General features: G+C 47.8%; 1 non-coding gene and 1 pseudogene across 1 annotated transcript; both read right to left on the bottom strand.

Moving 5' to 3' along the window:
• LOC120381686 overlaps positions 1-17915 on the bottom strand; it is a 205594-nt pseudogene extending 187679 nt beyond the window's left edge.
• Positions 7685-7758, bottom strand: TRNAT-AGU. Its single transcript has one exon. It is a non-coding gene; the product is annotated as a tRNA-Thr (tRNA).
• Positions 17916-19481: the final 1566 nt, after the last annotated feature.

Here is a 19481-nt window from a genome sequence, read left to right as displayed (position 1 = left end):
TATTTCAGCCCCATATTTTTGGGTGAACCTCCCACAGTGGGAGCTGCAGAGCACTGCCCTGCGACACCCACACGCGCACATACACACACCCTCCTGGTGTTGGGAGGGGAACAGGTAAAAGGACAAAGGAAGCAAGAGAAAAAGAGGAGGGAGGAAGACGGGAAGCAAAAAGAACAAACCCTAATGTCCCCAGTGATTCTAAGGGACAAAATCCCAGGTACAGAATAAAGTTCTGCCTCCTTAAGCTCGTGTTTTCCATGCCTAGAATTCAACTCCCACCAGATGGATCAGACTGAACAGGTTTCACACCTCCAGGAGGCTCTTACCTTCTAAACAGGGACGGCTGTTTTCTAGTAAAATCACTAAAAGGGAAGGAGAAAACTCAAAAGAGGTTCCTCCTGGCGCTCACGTCCGTGAACCCGAATACTCTCTGTCCTCAAAGAGAGACCTGGAGAAGGAGACTTGCTGGAGCAAAGCCACAGGGGTCTCTGAGGTTTCCCTCACCCCTGTCCTGCCTCCCTGATGTCAGCATCTCTCTGTGAGGTCATCACCTCTGACCAATAGGCTGAGGTCCTGCAAAAGGCCTTTGTGATGTCACTGCCACACCCCTCCCTTGCTGTGCTAATGTCCTGCCCCTGCCTAGGCACTTTGCAGGTTTGAGCTACTCCCTGTGGATCACCCAACTCAAGGAGCATTCGTTCTAGGCAGCAAGCCGGCTAGACAGGGAAACATCAGACACTGCTCCCAATGCAACACTCAGTTTTTTCAGAAATTAGTCGACTTTATGGCCAGAAGAGACCATTAGAGCATCTAATCTGACCCTCTGCATATCACAGGCCTCCTGTAGGACACAATAGCTACTTTTGAGGCAAACACATTCCAGAAAGGCATCTAGTCTTCATTAAATGACATCAGGAGATGGAGAATCCACCACTTTCCTTGGTAGCTTGTTCCTGTGGTGAATCATCCTCTCTGTTTGAATTTTTGTGCCTTAGTTGTAATATGAATTTTGTCTTTCTTCACCTTCCAGCCATTGGGTCTTCTTATGCCTTTCTTTGCTAGATTAAAGAGCCCTTAAATACCCAATCTCTTCTCTCCATTAAGGCACTTCAATTAAGTCAGCTGTCAATCTTCTTTTCATAAGCTAATCAGGTTGAGCTTTTTCAATAGCTCACTAGAAGGTATTTTTTCCACTCCTCAGAACATTAGGTGGCTCTTTGCTGCCCCAGCTCCAATTTCACAACATCTTTTTCAAATGAGGACACCAAAACTGGAGGCAGTATTCCAGTATCAGGCTTTGCCCTACCCCCCACAAGTGGAGGGGTTTCGTCCCTCTTTCCAGGGCTACGTATTAAGTTATTTTGGCAGGAGGAGGTTGCAGTGAAAGGACGTTTGAGAAACCCTGGCACAGAGCATCTCCCTTACTGAGCTGCAGCAGCATAGACTTACTGTTTGAAACATTGACCTGGCCTTAGCCTCTGAATATGTCTAGGCTTGGCTCCCTATGGCACTGTTGTGATCAGACCCTGAAAGTGCAGCCGTGGAGACACCACACACCAGCCTTGCCTAGCTGGATCAAACCTTCACAGAAAGGCACCCATGGTTTTCTAGCCCAGCTACCTAAGGCCTCAGCCACAACCACTTAACACAGGGGCCGTTCTACAGTCTGGTTCTGTTCTCACTGGAGGGTCATTTCCAATTGTTTGCTCAGACCAGCTTCCCCAGCACACTCACTGCTGTGCAGCTCTGTACGTGTGGCCATGGCTGAACAGCCAGAGTTCCTGCCCATTTCCCCACTGGCTGGAGCATGATTAGAGTGTGTTTGTGGTTAATGATGTTGCTGTAGATTGTTCATTCCCTGCCTTGGCAATTCAGACAGTCCCTTTTCCCGTTGTATTGCCAGCACCTCTGGGAGTCCAATAACAGAGGCAGGTTTTCTCTGGGCACTGAGATTTTTGAGGGCGTTGGTGGCTCCGTTCTTTCCTCACCCTGGAGTAAACTCAGCTTTTTATTCCATCTTTGATGACTCATGGAATAACAGCAGCAGCAAGAAGAGGAGAGTGAATATCTCATTGCCAGGGGGAAGGTGGACGCATTTCCTCTGTCTGACCATTGCCATTGCAGGAGAGAAGGTTTCAGTGGAATCGAATGCCCTGGCTCAGACAATAGACACGGGGAGGTTTTGCTGTTCATGGATCTGTGCAAAGGAAATTGTGTGTCTGTGTGTGAAAATGAGGAGGGATATGAAATGCCCATGTGGTGGTGCCTAAGGCAAAAGGGAACCCTAGAGGATTGGAATAGGATAAGTTCTCAAGCAACATGTTTCTTACTTTGCCCATCTGTTAGGTTTGATTATTATTGATGGAAAGATTTTGCCATTGGGTTGTGTTTTTACACAGAAATTGACATTTACCAACAAATACGTAATTCTTCCAAGCCTGCCTAGTCTGCTGGTGGTGAGTTTAGAGGGACACATTCACTCTCCCCACCCCCCATGCCAGGCCTGTGCTCTCCAGAATGTCAACTTCCCACAGAGCTGGGATCCTTCCCTCATCTCCCCCCAGACCGCTGCCCCACCCCCACTTCTGGGGTCCCCTCCCAACACTGTCCAACGCCCCTGCTGGCAGGATCCCTTCCCATTCCTTTCATTTCCTGCCGCCCCTCTGAGCAAAAGCTCTGCATTGTTCCCACACTAGGAATTGAACCCAGGCCGCCTGGGTGAAAACCAGGAATCCAGATCACACGGGACTTGTATAGTCAATAGCACGTTTACACATTCACACCCAACAATTCAAAGTAGCCATTCAAAAAAACTTCAAAAACAGACTTCAAAGAGAAATTGCAGAGTTACAATTGATTTGCAAACTTAACACCATTAATTTGAGCTTGAATAAGGACTGGGAGTAGCTGGCTCAGCAAAAGCAATTTTCCCCCTCTTGGTATTGACACCTCCCCATCAATTATGGGGAGAGGACCACATCCACCCTGACTGAATTAGCCTTCAACACTGGTTCTCCCCTTGTACGGTAACTCCCATCACTTCATATTCCAATCTATATTTATGCCTCTATCTGCAATTTTCACTCCATGCATCTGAAGAAGTGGGCTTTTTACCCACGAACGCTTATGCCCAAATAAATCTGTTAGTCCTTAAGGTGCCACCGGACTCCTCATTGCTTTTAATTCTAAGCTGATCTTAACCCTTTCAGTACCCTTACAAACGTAGATGCTTCTCACCACAGGCTGGCTGGTGGCTTTTCAGCCAGGCTCTCCCCTTTCATCAGCGCTTCAGTTGCTTGGTGTGGGGGTGTCTGTAGATGTAGTTGACAGAGAGAGATAAAGCCTGGCAAATGTCTCTCCTTTTATCATGTCCTTTCCTCCCTCATGGCTTTGCTCCCCCCTCCTTCAGAGTCAGGTGAGCATCACTGCGTCTCTCCAAGCAAGTCTGAGCAATTCCTCATGCAGTGTTCTCATGCAGGTGAGTCGTTGCATTGTAGCTCCCTTGCTGGACAATGGCTGTTGATGGGTTGTTTGACACCCTGTCTGGGTGTTGGTTACTTTCCTTGCTGTTGCCACTGGGGAGCTAATATTTGGCTGACTGCCCCACCTTGCAGCACAGTGTCAACCACACTGCACAATTCTCATAACTTCATATGCATGAATGGTATACATCTATGGGTAGAGAAGTGACTTTCAGCCGATCATATCCTTTCCCTGATACCTTACAAGTCATGCTCTATATGTAAGATCACGATGATATGAAAATGAGGATTATGGGGGTTACAGCCGCTCCCCCAAAGGTATAGAATGTCACACTGAGATTCTATGTTCATTTGTTCTGTAACAGCATTACAGAGATCCAGTGACTGACCAATGGCATTTCCAAGTGCTAAAATAGCAAGCGATGTTGGTCTCTCATTGGCCATCAGCGACTGAAGATGTGGTTTAATGAGCCGGAGCTTCAAGGCGAGGGTGGCTCTGTCCACTGCCTTCCGTTGCGCTGCTGGGCACCAAGTCCCTGGTGGCCAATGTGTGACGCTGGGAGAAGAGAGTGGGGTGGCAAGTGGCGGCAGGACTTTTGCCACCAGGGTCTAGCTGCCCAACTTCCTCCTGGTACTGCTGGCCCCCCGTCGCCTTCTGGTAACCCAGGAACTAAGGCAGGAATAGGGTGAGGAAGCAAGTAAAGCCAAGCAAGGAAGGCAAAAGTGAATCTTGTCTTCATGGGCCGCTCGCAATGACGTCCTTTTTCTGTGCCACAGCTGACAACAACATCCCAGACAGAAAAGCAGGAGGCCAAAAAGAAACTGAGCAGCTGCTGAAGTAGTTCAGTTGGGAGCGTGCTAGACTAACAGGCTCTTCTATCCCCCTGTGTGCATGGGTGGGATGTTTTCTGAAAGTGCAGCAGTTCCTTTAACTGCCACGAGTCCCTCATTTCAGGCTATGCAGCAGGAAAAAACAGCATGGGCTTCTGCACCGAGTTGGCCCACCTGACCTTTCATTCTTCTCTTGCTCTTTGTCAGCAAGGGGAAGAAAAAGAAGCTCTCCCTCAAGCTGGAGTCACAAGGGCGACGTAAGGACGACTTCCTGAGTGCCCGCTCCAGTCCTCTGCTCTGCCAGCTGACCTATTGAAGGGCTGTCACCACTTTCTCCAGGTTTGTCCATCGGTCTGCGCCAGGGTGAGCAAGAACCAAGCAGATGGAGTTTCTGTAATGTAGTGGTTATCACGTTTGCCTAACACGCAAAAGGTTCCTGGTTCAAAACCTGGCAGAAACATGCTGGCTTCCTTTTCCCAGATCCCCTTGCTGTTCAGGAAGGCCTCCTCCTTCTCCTATTGGCCTGTCCCTGGGATAACTCCAACCCCCGCATGACAGAGGGTGCTGACAGCAGTGGAGAAAGCACCTTGGCGTCAGGCTGGAGAACCTAGAGGAGTGCGGCGTGTCACCTTTTGGAGGCTTGTGTCTTGGCCTCCTCTGCCCTGGGAGGTTGGCCGGTGGAGGCCGGCTCTTCCTGCTGGCCTCCTCTGCGTGACTTGCCAAAGGAGGAAGTGAGGCAGGAATGGGGGAAAAGAGGAAAGTCGAGCTGAGGAAGGCAGGGCAGAAGCTAAGCGCCTCAGTGCGGCTAAGTGGGGTTAGTAGAGCATCACCATTCGTTCTGCAAAGCCGGGGGAGGGGCGGTTGGCTGCTGGGAGGCAGAATCCTGTGCCTGCCTCTTGGCTTCCCAGGGGTGGTGCCTTGCAGCCCAGGAGAAGCGGGGTTCTGGGGGGACGGAAAAGCAGCAATGGCGAGGCTGAGTGGGCTCCTTTCTGGCCGACATGGTGGGTTTGGGAGTTGCCTGTAAGTCATAAGTGGACTTGGTGGAGTGAAAACTGCTGCTCCATTCTGGCTGACCTGGGGGAGCCATTGATGACATGGGAGTGGGGGCAGGGCACTGGCTGTGAGCAAATGGGATCCAGGGAGCCCCAGCCTGCCCCTCCAGGGGCCCAGTCGTCTTCTTCTCTCCTGCCCTGGGGAGCCCGGCCTAGAGCCTGCCCAGCATGCACTGCAGCTCGAGCATTAAGCCTTCCTGTGTGGCCTGTGCTGGAGCTGACCCTGGACCCCTGTGGGGCACTGTTGGGGGAAATCCCGACAGCAAATAATTCTGGCCCCAAGATCAACCCATTGGGTCGAATGGGGCAAGCTGGAGGCCTGGTGACTTAGTCCGTGGGGCCAGCAGATCAAGCCATTTTCCTGCATGTGGGGGAGGCAGCCGCTGTGGTTCACCCTTCCTGCTCCCTGCGCTGCTGCACCCTAAAATCCCTGTCGGCCGGCAAGATGGGCTGGGAGGCTGGAGAGAGGAGGCAAAGGGGTGGCCCGAGCCCCCTCGGCCACTGCCCCTGCCCCAGGCAGCCCACAGAGACCTGATGCCTCCCCAAGTGACACACGGAGATGTGCCGGCAGCGCTAAGGCGGCTCCCTGCCCACTCTGCCCCCTCCCTCCCTGCCACACTGCTCCTGGAAGTGGCCGGCATATCCCTGCAGCCCTGAATGCAAATGCCACAGCTGACCCGCCCCCGTATCCTACTGCCTAGGAGCCACTGCCGGAGGGGAGTGTGTGCCAGTCACTTTGGGAGCTGTGCTGCCCGAGGTAAGCACCTCCACCCCCGACCACCTCCTGCAGCCCTACCCCTGCCCCAGCACAGAGGCTCTCTGTGTCTTGAACAAGCACTTTCAAGGATTGGCCAAGAACTTCTGCTCTGTTTCTGTGAAAGAGACACAAAAAAGGGAGCCCAACGGACAAGTTTAATTCGCAAGCACAAACTGGCAGGGCCAAGCCTGGATCTCTCAGTTACTCAGAAGGCTCTTCAGCCAGCTCTTCCCAAAGGCCAGTCTCTAGCGGCTTTTGTGACATGATGTACTTCAAAATAGCTCCCTGTAGCTCACATAGTCATCAGTCATATATGGCTGTGATATGTCCTACCAACCATTCCATGTAAGTTATCATATGAAAAGTCATGATCTGCTGAAATCGGTTATTCTGTCCAAATATGTATAGCATGAGGGTGTGTGAAGTTATGCATTTTGCTGTATGGTTGTTACTGAAATAGGCTATAATTTTGCTAATGACCCCTGCCGAGGAGGGTGTTCAACAGCCATGAATCAGCAGAGGAATTGTAATTAAGGGATTTCCAATTCAGTGACAGATGCCCAAACACAACACTGTGGGGACTGCTCAAGTCTATGACTCAGTTGCACAAGACCACACCAGGAGGATTCCCCAACCTAGTGACTCAGCAGACCCCACCCGCACACGTCTGGGCAAGTGTCTTCTAGACACTTGAACTAAGGATATAAAATAGGAGACTGTGGCATCATGTTTTTGCCTTTCTCCTCCCCCACCTATGCTGGAAGCAGCAGGAATCCTGAGAAAATGAAGGTCATCTGAGGACAGTAATCCAGGTTTTAGGGGGAATTCTATGTATTAAGGAGGGTAACATCCAGTAGGATGAGAAAATTGCTTGACCTAACTACTGCCTAGTGTAATAAGGTGTAAACTTTAGATTTTGCTGTGGTCATACAGTGCTTAGTGCTCTGCGTTCTGGCCTCAAGAGCCATGGATGCAAGTTGAGTTACGATGACCTTTTCCTTGTCTCCACATTTCTTATGTGCCTCCTTCTGACACTTGTCAGAAAAAACAACTGGTTTCTTTTGCAAGCATTTGCATTGCAAGGCAGAGGCAGTCTTCTCTGTTTCCGCAAAAGATTCACCAAAAGGTGGGAAGAGCAGACACATTTGTTAAGGCACCACTGGGAGCTGCATCCCTAACTCCACTTTACCTGGCAGGTGAGTCACCCAGCTTAGCCACGGTGCGACTCTCTGGGACTTTTCTCCCAACCGCTCCATTTTTCATCAATGACAATCAAAAGGAAGGTGACATGACATCTGTGTGTGAACATCTCCAGGGAATCACAAGGATGTGTGGCGCAGGCTCTCGTGTTGCACCAATTGCAGTCGAAGCAACCGCCATGCCAATGCCAGTCATAGCAGCGTTTTCATCAACTCCAGGTTTGTGATTTGATTGTTTCCAATGCTTCTCTCCAAAGAAGCCTTTTCCTTAGCAAGCAATGACTTGGATACCAAGGGAGTCCTCTTCTGTTTCCTAGGAAGACACAGGAAAATGTGAGCAGAGGAGACAAAAGCCATATACCAAGGCACCACTGGGAGTTGAACCCAGGATCTCCTGTTTACTAGACAGGTGCTTTAACCAGCTAAGCCATGGTGCCTACCTGAAGAAGCTATTTGCAACTGTTTCATTTGATGGTTCAAGTCAACACCTGCAAATTATAAAGTACAGACGTTCCCCATTTCCCTCAAGACTTGCAGACCTTGAGGTGTCTGGCTCTCTGTGCACAGAAAGCCAAAGCTGAGTAGACAGAGGGCTTCTAACATGTGCCTCTCCCACCAGTCACTGTGATCATATAATGGTTAGTGATCTGTGTTTCAGTCGCAGCAACCTCGGCTCAGTTCTGAGTCATGGTAACCTTTCCTTCAGCTCCAATCAGGAGAAGGCTTGCTGGAGCAGCCCATATATAAAGAGCTGCTCAGCACAGCAAGAGTTAGTCACTCCTTGGAGTTTGAGGAGGGAGGCTTGGCTGCCAGGAAGGAAGGAGCAGGGAGGGCACCATGATCAGAGTAGTGCTGGGGTAAGGGGTGCATGAGTGACCTCCTGGCTGACTACTGCCAGACTAAGGCCCTGATACAAAGGTGGAGGAAAGTTCTAGGTCTGTTGGGAAATGGTCCAGGGAAACAGATGGCAGGGTTGGAGGTTCACACCTTTTGCCTCAGTAGCCACTGACACAGGTGGCTACACCCTAGACTGCAGCCGGCCACTGAGGCAAGTGTCTGGGTAGAGGACACCCCCCCCCCCACCCAGCAGGGGGGAGAGAACTGAGTGGGGCACAGCCAGAGGGCTGTGTCCATAAGAGGACACTGAAGTCCTGAGAGCGACATGGGTCCTAATGATAGAACAGATGGTGGCCAGACGCTACTAGATGAAGGCGCACCGGTGAACCAGAGCTAATTGCTAGGATGGTCAGCAGGAGGTGCTGCAGTGAGGCATGCCGCATGGCACCAAGACTTAGCCGCAAGGAAGGCTCTCTCTGTCTTGAACAAGCACTTAGAAGGATTCTGCTGACAGATCTTTTCTTTTTCTGAAAAGAGATACAAAAAAAAGAGCCAACAGACACACTAGGTTCGGCAAGGAAGAACTGGCAGGCCAAGCCAGGCTCTCCTGGTTAGTAGGAAGGTTCTTCAGCCAGCTCTTCCCAAAGATCACTGTCTAGAGACCTTTTAATAGCCACTGCAGATGTTCACCACAAAAGAGATGCCAAAATGGAGTTCTCCACTGCCTGCAGCCATCACGCTACCAGGAGTTCTGTGCACAGAGAGGCCCCTGCTGGTGGCAAAAGGCTTTGGTAGAGATTCTTCTGACACCACCCATTCTCATATAGTGTTTAGGGCTCTGTGTTGTGGCTTCAGCATCCATGGATGCCAGTTCAATTGGGGGACATTTTTCCTGTCTCCACATTTGTCTAATGGCTCCTTTCAACACTTGTCACCAAAAAGACCTGTTTCTTTTGCAAGCGATGTACAGCCAGGCAAAGGCAGTCTTCTCCATTTCCTCAAAAATCACCAAGCTGTGGGGAGAGGAGACACATTCAGCCAAGCTGGATGCTGAATCTCCTCTTTATTCAGCAGGTGTCTGTGAAGGACATAAATCTACACCGTGTAGAGGTCAAGAATAGGAGTTTATTACACACAGTGCTGGCGGAGTGGGCTTATTAGGCTCAGAGACACTGTTAATTAATTAATTACAATAGAATATATAGATTTTCCATGGGCGGGGGAAAGTGACAGGCTAGGTAGTTCCACACCCCGGGACGGATTTTGCAAGACAGGATAAGCACATTAGCCAATGGTTAACAGATTAGATAATGTCTCCACCCATGGTCTCAAGTTAGCAAGTTAACATTTCATAAATACTTTGATAAAATGTTATTAGTATAAAATATATATGTTGAATTCTGATTTGGGATCCATAGGAATGGAGCAACTCCTTTGATTGTCCAACAGGTACATTCCTGGGGGTTAAATTAAGAAAGAGTGAAAGTATATGGCAATAAAGATTGTTTTCTGTGTGTCTTAAGGCAGGCATTGGTCCCTTGGAAGGGAGGTGGAAGGATGCCATATCTTATACTGACGTGCCAACTTTTCATAAACTCAAGGTTGGATGTGTGGGAAGAATGTCTCCCTAGAGAAGAAACAAACACAATAGGAATAGGGATTCTTTGTTCAGTCTGCAATTCTGAATAAGACACAATCATTTAGTTCTAAGCTCCAACACCTGGCAATTTGCTGACCAGGCCTATCTTAGCAAGCAAGGCTTTCTGTTTACCCAGCTTTCTCTTAGCTGGTCACTATCTGGATTTTGGGTCTGGAAAAGAGCTGGCACAATCCATAGACCAGGTTGTTATATAAAATGCACATGGCTTTGAACCCTTCACATACAGTAATGGCAAAGTTCTTGGTTCAGGCTTGTAACAGTGATGGAATAAACTGCAGGTTCAAATCAAGTCTCTGGAGTCTATTCAAAGGTGGGATGGGTCATTCAGTCTTTTGTACAGAGCTTCAGTTTGTAGCAAAGTCCCTCCAGAGACATGAAGCAGGACTGAAAATAAGATGGAGACGAGGCATCAGCCTTTTATAGGCTCTTGCCATGTGGTCTTTGCTTTCTTTGTCCCAAGGACACTCTATCCAGCACGTGGCATAGAAAAACCTTAGAGTTCTCTCCATAGGCAGGTCCCTGCTACCTTGCTGAGTCACAAGGCGTATCTGCCTTCTCTCAATGGGGCGATTGTAGAGCTGATGGTCCTTAATGGGCCATCAAGCAGGCTAGACAGAACTGACACCGGAAGCAGAGCACAAGATTGAAATACGGGCAGCATAGAGCCAATATTCATAACATCAACTAAAAAAATGATACACATCTAGAGAGAGCATCATTATAATCAACCAATCAGAACCTCTCCATAGACCCCTTGCACGACACCTTTCTATAAGATTGGCTGCAAATATAGAACAGTGGTTGCAATGGTGATCTATACAGTTACAGATTATGTCAATAACGTCACAGGAGGTGACACGGCATCAGTGAGACTGATACTGGAATACTGCCTCCAGTTTTGGTGTCCTCATTTGAAAAAGATGTTGTGAAATTGGAGCTGGGGCAGCAAAGAGCCACCAAATGTTGTGAGGTCTGGAGGAAAATGCCTTCTAGTGAGCTACTGAAAGAGCTCAACCTGTTTAGCTGATCAAAACAAGATTGAAAGGTGACTTCATTGAAGTGTTGAAGTGTCTTAATGGAGAGAAAAGATTGGGTATTAAAGGGCTCTTTAATCTAGCAAAGAAAGGAATAACAAGACCCAATGGCTGGAAGGTGAAAAGAGACAAATTCATATTACAACTAAGGCACAAATATTCAACAGCGAGGATGATTCATCACAGGAACAAGCTACCAAGGAAAGTGGTGGATTCTCCATCTCTTGATGTCATTTCATGAAGACTAGATGCCTTTCTGGAATGTCTTTGCCCCCAAAGTAGCTCTTGTGTCCTACAGGAGGCCTGTGATATGCAGGGGGTCAGATTAGATGCTCTAATGGTCTCTTCTGGCCATAAAGTTGACTAATTTCTGAAAAACTGAGTGTAGCATTGGGAGCAGCGTCTGATGTTTCCCTGTCCAGCCAGCTTGCTGCCTAGAACGAACACTCCTTGAGTGGGGTGATCCACAGGGAGTAGCTCAAACCTCCACAGTGCCTGGCCAGGGGCAGGACATTGGCACAGCAAGGGAGGGGTGTGGCAGTGACATCACAAAGGCCTTTTGCAGGCCCTCAGACTTTTGCAGGCCCAAGGTGGTGGGGAGGTGGTGACCTCACAGAGAGATGCTGACATCAGCCAGGCAGGACCGGGGCGAGGGGCCAGGGAAACCTCAGAGACCCCTGTGGCTTTGCTGCAGCAAGTCTCCTTCTCCAGGTCTCTCTCTGAGGACTGAGAGTGTATTCGGGTTCACAGACGTGAGCGCCAGGAGGAACCTCTTTCAAGTTTTCTCCTTCCCTTTTCGTGATTTTACTAGAAAACAGCCATCCCTATTTAGAACGTAAGAGCCTCCTCGAGGGAAGGGGTGTCATGGGGTGTCACAGTTTGGATGCCGGTGCCCCCCCCATGTATGGAAGTTCCCACCCCCTGCTCTGTGTTCGCAGGGCCGGAGAGCAACATTCCACGTCAGTGATTTGCTCCTGGCTGCCAGAGCAGAGCAGCAGGCTCAGCTGTCAGAACTTCCTGGCGCTATGAAAGGGGAGGGGCCCAGCCTCTGTAGCAGGAATGCAGGGCAGGCGAGTTCACGGCGGGAATTGTGGGATACTGGCGGAGGCCAGTTATGGTGATTTAATGACCAGCAGCATTTACACTGGCACTCTGTCACAGTAAGTTTGCTGCAAAAAGCTCTAGGCCTCTCATCGAAGTGGTTTTATTTTGTCACCAAAACAGGGCAGTTTTGTTGCCAGACGTGGCATTGCAGTGTGTACACCAGCCACACCAAGCTGCCGACCGAGGGAGCGTTGTGTGTTCTTCACACACCTGAGCAATATATTTCTGCTGAAACAACTTTGTAGTGCAGACCTGGCCAAAGATTCACTCACACACACAGCTTGCAAGGAAAACGTCACCTGCTCCTCTGCTTTGCAGAATCCGAACACAAGGAAAGCTTGTCAGGTCCTGGTGGAGATGGCAGGGAGTCAGCTGTGGGCAGACACTATGTCTTACACCCAGGCAGGCACCATGGCTTAGCTGGCTAAAGCACCTGCCTTGTAAACAGGTGAGCCTGGGTTCAACTCCCACGGGTGGTTTTGGGGGCACCTGGTATTGGCTACTGTCAGAGGACAAGATTCAGAACTAGATGGGCCTTTGGTCTAGCCTAGTGTGGTTTTTCTCATGGTTTAAATTACACTCACGGGCACTGATGATAGAGTTACTGAAAGTTTGGGAGTTAGGTGCTGATAGATCAGTGGTCCAAGCCCCTTGTAGACACCCCCCTCCCTCGGGGACAGGGGCAGGTCTGAGCTCTCGCACCAAATGCTCATTGTGGCTGCCAGAACCTGTGAGTGGCTCATTTCCTTTGCACCCTGGGTTGAGTCCTGCTTTGTGCACCGTGTCTGAGAATGGAAATCCTAAACCACCCTTTGAAATGACCAATGCAGCAGGACGTGTCATTGTCCCTGCCCCAAAGCAGACAGACCAATGGAGAAATGCCGTCGAGTCCAAGGTAATACTTCACTGCGGTTTTACCATTTCCACTTGCTAAATTCCCTCCTATCTGCCCAGCCCAGGTGTCCTCTGCCTCAGCTGCTGCTCCCGGCCTGCTCTAGAGTCAAATATGCAGGGCCCCCAGGGGAACAGAGGCTGGGACAGGGCAGCAGCCTGGGTTGGGCTGGGCAGATGCTGGGAGTTCTCGTTCCCTGAGAACTGGCCTGGCTCCCTTCTCAACAGCAAACAACTCAATTCCACACCCCCTCCACAGAAAAATCAGCCTGGAGCCAAGGGCAGCAGGGGACGATTCCCTCTAGTTCCCACCGAGGCAGGAGAGAACTCAGGGCCTTTCTAGCAGAGCTTATGGAACCAACGTGGGGAAACCAGCCTTTAATAACAGGCAGTTCACGTTTAAGCTCAGTGTTTTTAACAATTTTTACAACCTTAAATAACCCTTCAATCGCAGCCGTTCCCTTTCCCTCCGCTCTGTTAAAAGGTTTGGTATTTTCAACAGAAACTTTCTTCCCGCAGGAGAGACCTGGGAACCAAGGCTGCCAGATAAACACCTTTAAGAGGAGGCGTAACCTGTCAAAAAAGGATCTCCCTCCTTCAGTTCAGTGACAGCCTGAAATGTTACTTATCCCGGCAGAGCCGGAGGATTGAAAGCAGCTACATCAAATCCCTGGTATCTGAAGAGTTGTTTAGTTTTACCCTTGGTAAACTAGAAGTCTAAAGGGAAGGAAGGTGGTGCCATATATAAAGAGTGAAACACAAAACAATCATAGTTATGCCCATAGTGACTGCAAAATATTTCTATATTCTTCTCATTAGCATCAGTGTATTATTTTCTCTGGCGTCTATACATTGATTATACCTTGACCAAGAAATTTGAATCTTGATAAAATAATCGACTACCCCTGGTTAAGGCAATGGACTCGATACCCACTCGGGTGTCCCTACACAGGTTCAGGTACTAACAACAGTGGCTGCCTTTTAGCAAGAGTTCCTGCCCATTTCCCTTCCGGCAGGAGCATGATTAGAGTGTGTTTGTGGTTAACGACATTGCTATAGATTGTTGTTCATTCCCCACACTGACAATTCAGACCATCCAGTTCCTATTCAAATCTCCACCAGATCATGCCAATAGCCGGAGTCAGGATTTCTCTGGGGCGCTGAAATGTTTCAGGGGGTTGGTGCATGAACTCAGCCTTGCATCCATCCCTGATGTTTCATGGACTAACAACAGCAGCATAAAGAAAGAGCTGATCCAATATCTCACTGTCAGAGGTGAAGGTGGCCTCGTCCCGTCTGCATGACCATTGCCATTGCAGGAGAGAAGGTGTCAATGGAATCGAATGCGCTGGCTCAGACAAGAGACACAGGGAGGTTTTGCTGTTCATGGATCGGTGCAAAGGAAATTGTGTCTCTGTGTGAAATTGAGGAGGGAAATGAAACGTCCACATGGTGGCCCAATGCCCTAAGGAATGTGGGTGATGGACTACGGCTGGGAAATGATTTTACAGGATCAATGTATTGCCCTGATTAAAAGCTCTGGCTAAAAGGCAGCCACTGTTGTCAGTACCTGAACCTGCAGACTATATAGTAAAATTGGAGTTCTGCTTAGCTATACCTTAACCAATCATTTTACTGAAATGTAACTTACCAATCCTAACATATTGTAACATGATTATCTAACCAGTTATACCCCACTACCTTAATTGCTTTACACCCAACAAATTAATTATACAGCAGACAGAAACAATCACAGAACCAGACAGAGATTATACAGACAAGCAATAGGAAAGTGGAGACTACAGTGATAGAACAACAAAGAAATGAGGATTTCAGACCCCAGCTATTGATAAGTGAGTTGTTGCCAGACAGGATGCTATCATGGTAGAGGTTGTGGATGCTGGTTGCTTAACTGTCTGGCCCCCAGGGCAGGATTTTGAGGGCCTCAGAATGCCAGCACCCATCTTTTGTTCGCTTAAAACGTGAGCAGGGAGATTCCAACACTGCAGAACTCATGGAACTCCAGGAAACGTGTAACTTTAGGTCCGGGTGAGTGTGCCTAAAAATCAGCTGTGCTGGAGAAGGTCTCTAGGAGTTGAAAGAGATGTGCCATCTTGGCCTCCCTAAAGAGTGTCATCAAATATGATGAAAACTAGGGTTGATCAGTCACATTCTTTGTAGCGTTAGGCTTGTGGACTGGTCCAAAGTGCCCGTTTTAAGACTCTTTTTTCCTATCTCTTGGGTGTTCTGGTTTCTGCATAGAGACGTGGTTTCAAATCCCACTCCTGACATGACCATTTTCTTTTACTTGGAGAAAATGGCCTCCTTTCAGTCTCCTTTGCAACAATAGAGCACCATTTGTTTAGCTTTTCTATTCCAGTAGTTGTGAGAGAAGTTCCAAACTAGGGGGAAACAGGGCCTTTTCTCTCGACCGATCAATTTTTGTCTTCCTTCATTCCAAGCCATTTTCTCAGATACAGCCGTATTTCCCACACTTTTTTGTTCAGCGTTCTTTGCTTTTATGAAATTTTAGGGTCATCATTTAATTGCCACACAACTGTACTTATGAAGTGAAGTGAAACACAATATTTTTTGGATATTCTTGCAGAAGAGTTTTGCTTTCTGACCTGGAATTGAACAGGGGCTACCCAAGGGGGACAATGCTACTCCCTTTTCTTGCCTCATCCGAAAAAACATACATTCTTGATGCCCTTTGTTTCCTTGCCCTTTTTAGGGTAAATTTACACTTCTCAGAAGTAGAATCCTTTACAAAACCACTCAAAAGCTCAGCAGTGTCGTAAGCAATGGCTTCCAGAAACATGCCCAGCTTTTCTTTAATTTGGTGACACAGGTCCAGGCAAGGGACTGGATACAGGCCTGGATCAGAATCTTCATTACCAGAGCTAGAATTTCTATTTAAAAAGAGCTATTTTTCTGCAGCTATTAGATTTCCAACATTGATTTCATTTTATACACATTTTGAGCATCTATTAAGGATAAATTGAACAAAAATACCACTTCTCTTTCCTCAACATCTGCATCATGAAGGGGAGCATTGCGAATAGGAAAGATCTTCTGTGGGGCATGGGTTATAAAAATGCTTCGGGAACCAAATACATGGGCATTTTGCCAAGTTAAAAATCACTTAATGTGGAATTCTCTCCCCAAATCATCTGAGAAAATACTGACTTAAATAATTGAACTCCACTGTGATCATATGCACTTCCCTCAGTTAGTTGGGGTTCTGCTGTTGTTCACCATTTCCAAATGGAGATTTTAAATCACTGCTGTTTCTTTGTTAGCATGTGCAGTAAATTGGAGAGTTCTCCACTGTTGGCAGAACTGCACTTGAACTGTCATCATGGAGGGGTGGGGAAAAAGCAAAGCTGAAGTGACAAATGAGGACTTTAGGAAATGGTCATTTGTCTTCAATTCTCCAAGAAATCTGAGCTACGTCCTATCGAACTGAACTAATATCCAATTGGGTGAGCAAACAGCCGTCAGGAAAGAGAGATCCACATCACAGAGAGACAGAATACATGACAATGAAAGTATCAACAGAAATTCCAGAGCAAGTTACATCTGATTATTTAGAATCAGGACAAGAGATTCTTCCATCACATTCTCCTCTGATCCATTCAAAGCAGCTTCACTCAGCACTCTCTCAATAGTCAGTTATGTTATTTACAAAATTGTAAGTATCCCAGCATCCCATAATGGGGGACAAAATAGTCCTCTTGCCAGAAGTGGCTTTACCAATAGATGAAACCTGGAATTTAAACACCAAATAATCACACTATGTTTGGGATCCATTTAAATTCCCCTTCCAGGTCTTTGACACTTTCAACTCCAGTCATAGCGACTCTGATATAGGAGGAAAGAAATCAAAGCATCATCTCCAAGCACAGACAGCTGAGAACTCTTCCTCACATGACATTTTGAGAAGTGGAGGGATAGAATGTGATGAAAATAAACTCTGCACAGAGAAGCCAAAATGTAACAGTTCTGGAGTGAGGGGGAAGGAGGGAATCTCTGAACCACCCCATCTCCTTCCAGTGTCACAGAGGCTGAAATGACACTTTTTTCCCCTGCTCCTCTTTATTTAACTATAACATGAAAAATTCCCAATGTAACTGCTCTTCAGCACAACCCAGAGCAATGTGAGAACAACTGGCACGGATACAATCTGTATCACTGGTGACTCTAACAATAACTTTGCAATAGGAGGAATGGTATAAATGTGACGCTCCCTGGTTCCTCATAGGAAGGGCACACTCCAGTTACTTGTGGGATAATTGAGTTGATAGAAAGGACAAATGGGCCCACCTCAAAAGAAGGCAAACTACAAAAGGCATAAATGGGCCACTCATCTGGCCAAGCTGAGGGATAACAGTGCTGCAAACAGTTCAAACAGATTTAAAAAGTTATTATGTGGGAATCAGGAAAAGTATTAAGAAAAAAACTGATAGCCCTAGAGGGTTTTATGGTGTTCACTGCCCTTGCAGATTCTCTGATGGCTAATATGGGCTGAGTGCCAAGAGAAGGTTTTCCCACACTCACGACATTCATAGGGCCTGTCCCCTGTGTGGATTCTCTGATGAACAGAAAGGGCTGAGCTGTGAGTGAAGCTTTTCCCACACTCACGGCATTCAAAGGGCCTCTCCCCTGTGTGGATTCTCTGATGTGCGATAACGTTTGAGCGCTGACTAAAGCTTTTCCCACACTCACGGCATTCGTAGGGCCTGTCCCCCATGTGGATTCTCTGATGTTTAGAAAGGGCTGAGCTGCTAGTGAAGCTTTTCCCACACTCACGGCATTCATAGGGCCTGTCCCCTGTGTGGATTCTCTGATGAACAGAAAGGGCTGATCTGTGAGTGAAGCTTTTCCCACACTCACGGCATTCATAGGGCCTCTCCCCCGTGTGGATTCTCTGATGAGCAGAAAGGTGCGAGCTGCGATTGAAGGTTTTCCCACACTCACAGCATTCGTAGGGCCTCTCCCCTGTGTGGATTCTCTGATGAACAGAAAGGGCTGATCTGCGATTGAAGCTTTTCCCACACTCATGGCATTGATAGGGCCTTTCCCCTGTGTGGATTCTCTGATGATTAAGAAGGGCTGAGTAGTCACATAAGTTTTTTCCACACACTGTGCATGTATTTTTTCTCTTTCCAATGATGATTTCCTGCTTTGTTGTGGTTTCCTTGAGGTCCTTCTGAGTTCCCTGAGAGGAAATACGTTTACCCATTTTCACCCCCGGCTGGTTTCCTTGTTCTCTCTCTGGTCTGTGCTGAATCTCACAGGATTTTTCCTCCTCATGACTCCTGGACACATGGCTTTTTGATCTTTGCAATAATGCTCTGTGTTTATCCACTTGCTGAACATTTTTCTGCTGAGAATTCTGCTCCTCTTTCTCACATGCCATTGCATCACCTGTGGTGAAAAAGACAAACATCAAACAGGGATGAAAAGCGAAAAGCCAAAACAAACTAAGTGCTGGAGGGAGATCAAATAAAAATCACAAACTGAACTCCCCCATACTCTTCCCCAAAGCAGGAGAGAGGAGGGGATCAATTTGGCTTTCAAATCCCATCCAAATTCTCAGGGGGAAGGGAGGAAGCTCCTGCCTGGTGTCTGCTAGAATCTACGGGAAGCCATGAGCTATAGTTACCCTGAGGATATGACCCCTGCTGGCAACAATAATGAACTGAGAGACCTCTCAAGGGCTTTGTAGGGCATCCCAGATGTTTCCTTCAGGCACTTTCACACTCAGAGTTGGTTTAATGTTTCCTCACCTCTGCAGGGAGATCTCAGGGTCTGTTTTCCCTCTGAACCCTGCAGGTCTGAGACCCACGGCTCTTCCCCTTGTTCCAGCTGGGAGATCACATCAGGTTTGGAAAATGTAAACCCTGCTCAGATGAAAGAAAACAAAGGGGTTCCGTTGATTTCATAAAACTTTGTCATAAAAAACATTCTATTAATTTAACTTTAATACTTAGCGTGACCCGGTGTGCCTGGGCTGGTCCTCACTGAAAATGCCAAGACCAGGGCAGGCTGAAAAAGGGAGAGCAGAGGCTCCCCAAACTGGTGGATAACACGGAAGTTAAACACACCGACCAGTCACCAACTGTGCTTCTGATCCCCCACACTGGTTATCGAGAAACTGAAAAAAGAAATCACACGGCCCCCTTTATTGCATCCCAGTTCTCTGACTCCTAATCAGCACCTAGGTCCAGCACAGTGAGAGGTTATTTAAAAACTCTACTCACATAAACAAAGTGTTCTTCTGACCCCAGAGTCAGCCACATTACCAGGTCAGTATAGGTTTGGATCTTACTCAAAATACTATGATGCCAGCCAGTCATTGGCATCTAAACTAAAGGTTTATAAGCAAGAAAGCATCTAAACTAAAGGTTTATTATAAAAGAAAGAAAGAAAGAAAGAAAAAGGGAGTTGTTAAATGGGAAAGCAGTCAGACACATTCAGAAATCTATACAGCTGGTTCTTAGCAGTATTGGTGAGTTTCTGGCTTGAAAGGCTCTCTGGTACACATCCACATTATTCAGTCCTTTGTTCAAGCCTTCAGTTTGTAGAGAAGTTGCTCCAGAGGTAGGAAGGGGGATTGAAGACAAAATGG

This window comes from Mauremys reevesii, linkage group 14 (genome assembly GCF_016161935.1).
Source record: "Mauremys reevesii isolate NIE-2019 linkage group 14, ASM1616193v1, whole genome shotgun sequence".
Classification (NCBI taxonomy): Eukaryota; Metazoa; Chordata; order Testudines; family Geoemydidae; genus Mauremys; species Mauremys reevesii.
The sequence above is the reverse complement of the archived record's forward strand: the minus strand, read 5'-3'. Positions and strand labels throughout refer to the sequence as shown.